Genomic DNA, 6,000 nt, shown 5'->3' with positions numbered 1-6,000 from the left:
ATGAATTAGTGCATGGGTGGGGGTCAGCCAGCCTGGCCAGGGGGAGGGGACATGGGCAGTTGGCTCTCCTGCCTGCTGGTCGAACTCCTGGTTGAGGGGACAATTTGCATATTAGCTTTTTATTATATAGTATAAAATATATAGAAAAAGTACTCCTAATAATTTTCAGTAAAAATTGCAAAAATAAAAGAGTGCTAAACTGTACTCAGTCTGCATCATTTGTTTTAAAGAATCCCTTAAATGTTGCTGCTCTACATGTATAATATATTCCCATCTTTAAAATGCTCTGAATGTCTAGAAATGGTCTTATATAAATTTAGTCAGTTACACTTTTGGTGCATGACTGACATTGTCTTCCTCAACACTTGGCATTCGATAGGAACTCCAAAACACGATTCCTGTACTTTAATAGCTAAATTTAGAAGATATATACATAAACAATTGAGTATATGCAGTAGCCAGATTCCAAAGATAGTTTCCCATAAAGCATTTGGTCTTTCTATGGGCTGTCCCCTCCCATAGTCATGTCCTTGTATAGCTTCCTTCCTTTGAATTAGGATGTAACTAATAGAAAAAGGCAAAAGGGTTGTTGCAACAAATTCCATTAAGTGCCTCGAAGAATGACAAAGCAAGGAATGGGGGCAATCGTTGCTGAGGTGTGAGTGGGGAAGAGGGGGAAGGGGAAGAGTAAACTTTTAGACAGTGAAGCCAGGGAGGGCTTCATTGAGAAGGAGACGCTTGAATGAAGGTCAGGAGAAGAACATCTCAGACCCAGGAGACACCAGCTACAAAGGCCCTCAGATGGGAGAAACCTGGCACATTCTGGAAACACACAGGAGATCAAATGGTCCGGGAAAGGGTGACAAAGGACTTTCCAGAACTGCGGGGGGGGGGGGGGGAGGGGGTTGTGTAAATAAACTTAGTAAGGAGATACATAGGTATTGGGTCGGCAACTAAGTAATTGCGGATTTTAAAAAAATCAAAGACAATTTTTTCATGGAACTAAATAACTTTATTCTGTAATGTATTGCCCATTTTGATCAATGACCTTTTGCCATATTTCAGGCAGCATCATAATCCCACGTTCAAAAAACTTCTGGTTTTTATTAGCAAAAAACTGAATCAGGTACGATTTGACATCATCATCATTATTGAAATTTTTACCATTCAAGGAGTTTTGTAAAGATCGAAACAAAAAGTAATCAGATGGTGCAAGGTCAGGACTATATGGTGGATGTGGCAAAACATCCCAACCAAGCTCCATTAATTTTTGCCGAGTGACCAAAGATGTGTGTGGCCTTGCATTGTCATGATGGAATACAACACCTTTTCGATTTGTCAATTCGGGCCGCTTTTCTTCAACTGCATTGTTTAATTTCGTTAGTTGTTCAATGTAGACATCAGAATTGATGGTTCGGTTGGGTGGTAAGAGTTCAAAGTAGACAATTCCTTTGTAATCCCACCAAACTGATAACAAAACCTTCTTTTGATGAATATCAGCTTTTGATGTTGTTTGAGTTGGTTCACCTGGCCTGCTCCACGATCTTTTCCGCTTGATATTGTTGTAAACAACCCATTTTTCATCGCCAGTTATCAGTCGTTTTAAAAATGGATCATTTTCATTACGTTTCTTTAGCAAATTGCAGCTGCTAATGCGTTGCGTTAACTGTGATTCTTTCAGTTCGTGAGGAACCCATGTATCGAGTTTTTGAACATAGCTAAGTTGTTTTAAGTGATTTTCAATGCATGTATGTGATACATGAAGCTTCTCTGCAATCTCACGTGTTGTACTGTGACAGTCTGAATTGATTATTGCTTTGATTAGGGCGTCATCAACTTCAACTGGACGACCAGAGCGTTTTTAATCTTTGAGTGAAAAATCACCAGAACGAAATTTGGCAAACCAATTTTGACACTGCCGTTCTTTTAAGGCTTCGTCACCATAAACAGCACATAACTTTTTATGAGCTTGCGATGCGTTTTCCCTTTGCGGAAATAAAAAAGCAAAATATGACGAAAATGTTCCTTTTGATTTTCCATTTTTCAACGAACGCCAAACGAAAACTACAAAACAGATCAAAAAACTTTTTTTACTGATTAACAGCTGAATAGCCAACTATCAAATAACAAAATGTGTTTTACATTTGTACTACGTCTGCAAACTAAAAATTCAACTGAAGCCATATATGTGTGAAACCCGCAATTACTTAGCTGCCGACCCAATATATCTTCAAGCTTTAGAAGTCCTTAGCTCAAAGACTATTTTTTAGTTTGGGAGAGAATAGAAATGCCAGAGTTAAAAAAAAAAAAAAAGTGTTACAGAGTATAGAAGAGTGAGAAGTCACCTCTTTAATTACTAGGAAATGAGATTGATATTTTGGAATGATTATTTGCATGTAAATTGCTTTTCTTCATCAAAACCTGAGTCTTAATTTGTCATGATATAGAGATAAGGTTATAGCCTCCTCTCAAGCGAGTCGCAGAATGTGGCTAACATAATTATAATATTAATTCTCAGAGTTTCAGAGAATAAAGAAGCACTTTAGTTATTTTTCCATCTATACTTCTGTTCTTTGATCAAGTTTCCTCTTCCTTCTCAATTTCTCTCCTAAACCGCTTACATATAGAAAATTAATGAGAGAGCACTTAGTTAAAAAAAAAATAAATAAAAACAGACTTTCTGGAAAAATGGTAGTTAAGGGCACATTCAGTTAAAAAGAAGTAGAGCCCTGGCCTGTGTTTCTCAGTGGTTAGAGTGTCAGTACGTTTTAAAAATATGTTTTTATTGACTTCAGAGAGAGGAAGAGCGAGGGAGAGATAAATCGAACCTGGGACCTCCTGGTTCAACCACTGAGCCACACCAGCAGGGCAGTAATATTTTGAATGTCATAGGTAGTATCTTCCTGGAGCCAACACTGGAAAACAATTAAGTTTTTACTCTGAGTAAAAAATAAGACAAGGATGTGCACTATCCCTGTTGCCAATAAATATGGAACAAGGGTTTCAGCTAGTACAGTAAAAAAGAGAGGAGATATAAGAGATATAAGGATTAAAGAAGAAGAATGAAATTATCATTTTTAATTACAGGTTACATAATTATGTATATAGAAAGTAAAAAGAAATTGTATACCATTAATTACTAAGTGAGTTTAGCAAGGTTTCTGGATAGAAGATGATCACATAAAAATTAATTGCATTTGTAAAAGGCATCAGGAATACAAATTACCAAAGAACAAATATAAGATATCTCCATAGAAGACAATAAGATAGAAATAAAAAAGATCCAAATAATTAGAGAGCTCATGCATAGATTGGAAAAGTTCAATGTTTTAAGGATATCTCTCCAAATTGATAAATTATTTAAAATTAGTACTTATTAAATCCTAGAAGTTTTAAAAAATGGACTTGACAAGCCAATTCCAAAACATATATGAATATGTAAGATGTTAAGAATAACTAGTAACTTGGGGAAGAACAAAATAGGAGGACTTGCTTGCTCTATCTGATGTCTAGAGTTGTTATAAGCCGACTGTTATTAAGACAGTGAGATATTGATACGAGATAGACAAATTAGATTGCAGAAATAAAAGTGATAAAGCTTTTAGAAAGATTATCATGTCCTATTGGGAGTGACAAAAATGCAACTCAAATGAACCTAAGCCATTGCCTTTATTGGGCAGTGCATTGGGAAATCTGATTACGGGCCTCAGCTATCCTAAACACGCTGGGTCTGTCTTCCTCTCTGCTCTGGCAGCTCACGCTTGGCTTTGTACTGTGTGTAGGCTCTCTCCTCCAGGTGAACACGATGGCCCCAGCAGTGCCAGACTCAAACCCTCTGATGGTGGCCACCCCACTGAGGGGAGATGGTACTAACTGCTCGCTTGCTTCATATGTCCATAATGCATACAGCACAATGTCCAGGAGGAGAGGGCCTTGATAGGATCAGTCTAAACTCTGTTTCCCTGGTGATACTGGACTTGTGATTGCTCCACAAGGATGACCTAAGTAGGAGAGTAGTATTTTTTTATGTTTCTTCTCTTCTCTTCTCTTCTCTTCTCTTCTCTTCTCTTCTCTTCTCTTCTCTTCTCTTCTCTTCTCTTCTCTTCTCTTCTCTTCTCTTCTCTTCTCTTCTCTTTTCTTTTTTTTACTTCAGAGAGAGGAAGGGAATGGGAGAGATAGAAACATCAATGATGAAAGCGAATCATTGATTGGCTGCCTTCTGCACGCCCCAAGTGGGGATTGAATTGGCAACCAGGGCTTGTGCCTTGACCAGGAATCAAACTGTGACCCTCTGGTTCATGGGCTTTTGCTCAACCACTGAGCCACACTGACCAGGCAGTACTTTTTTTTTTTTTTTTTTTTAAGGAACCAATGATGACCATTCAAGTATAAAATAAAAATAGCTAAAATAAGTTTTCAGTCCAAAACTTATAAATTATATATCAGAATAATGTAACACTCACAGTGAAATGTTTCATAAAAATTTAAAAATACTGCATATATATAAAATATATATATTTTAATCAATATCAAAAAATATATTGTGTATCGGGCATCTAATATGTGCTCTACTTTTTATATACATTATCCTTACTCTCCATAGCAAAACTGAATGATTCCATTTTTATTCCTATTTTAATAAAAGGAAAAATGTCATCCTGGAAAAATTGTGATTAGAGTTCAGACTTATCTTGACTTTCAAAGACTGTTTACTTTTCAGTGTATCAGGTGCATCTCAATGGAAGATTTATTCGTTTAAATTGCAGTGTTAATAACTCTCAAATCAGCAAAGTTCACTAGGTCACTTCTTGGGGAATAAATTTGGACATGTATTTAAAAATAATTAAGATTTACATATAATTTTTAATTCAAAGAGGACAATTTTCACATGTTAAACTTAGAGTTAGATTGCACAGAAAATAGTGGTGATGGAGAGTAAAGGCAGAAATATTAAAAACAGCATACACTTTGTTCCCTGTGACTAACACAATATTATTTACAGGCTTGGTTGCTGTGGTGATGATCTCATATGTTCATCTTCATCCAGAAACCCAACAGAGCTTTGCTAGCAGTATAAATAAATTCCAAATTAAACATTTCATTTTAAGATATTTAACTTTCATGAATACAGAGAACATTTAATTATATATAATGTTATTACATTACTACTCCTTTATTGGAATAGTAAATTAAAATATGTATTTAAATCTGTAGCCTTCAAAGACTATATTTGGAAAAAGGGATTTGTATTTTTTTCCTCCCCTGGTACTTGGCTTTGCATATTCCTGAAATGCTATGGCTTGGTTCCCTTAAGGTTGGAGACTTGTAAGCTTTCACAGATCTGAGAGCACAGTTGCAACTAGGAACTTCTCAGTTTAAATTTTTAGTGCAGTTGGAATATAAAGAAATGTATTGGGAAGGTAAGATCTCAGATAGGCAGCCAATATAGAAAAAAAATGAGCAGAATGTTAGTTTGAATGAGTTATGGCTGAGATATTAATCCTCTCTTTGTATAAATGTTCAGTAACTCAGAGGACTAGTGTTTTTCTACATGTCAAGCTTTCAGCCTTATAGGGACCTACTTTCTATTTCCATTCCATATGGATATTTGATATAGAACTTTTTAAAAAATATATTTCATTGTTTTTTTTACAGAGAGAAAGGGATAGAGAGTTAGAAACATCTATCAGCTGCCTCCTACACATCTCCTACTGGGGATGTGCCTGCAACCAAGGTACATGCCCTTGACTGGAATCAAACCTGGGACTTCTCTGTCCACAGGCCGACACTCTATCCACTGAGCCAAACCAGTTAGGGCTTGATGTGAAACTTCTTATTCACCTTCGAAACTTCTTGGAATCTGAAATCCAAGGCTGCTGTCAGTTAAGTAACTTCTCTTCCTTTGCCACTGTCATAATTTCCTTGCATTGATTTTGAGGGCTAGATCATTTAAATGTGCCATTTGTATCCAACTGAAGGAATGATTGACTACCTTCATTT

The sequence above is a fragment of the Pipistrellus hanaki genome (assembly GCF_964339955.1).
Source record: "Pipistrellus hanaki genome assembly, chromosome: 17".
NCBI classification, from domain to species: Eukaryota; Metazoa; Chordata; class Mammalia; order Chiroptera; family Vespertilionidae; genus Pipistrellus; species Pipistrellus hanaki.
Note: the sequence above shows the minus strand (reverse complement) of the source record.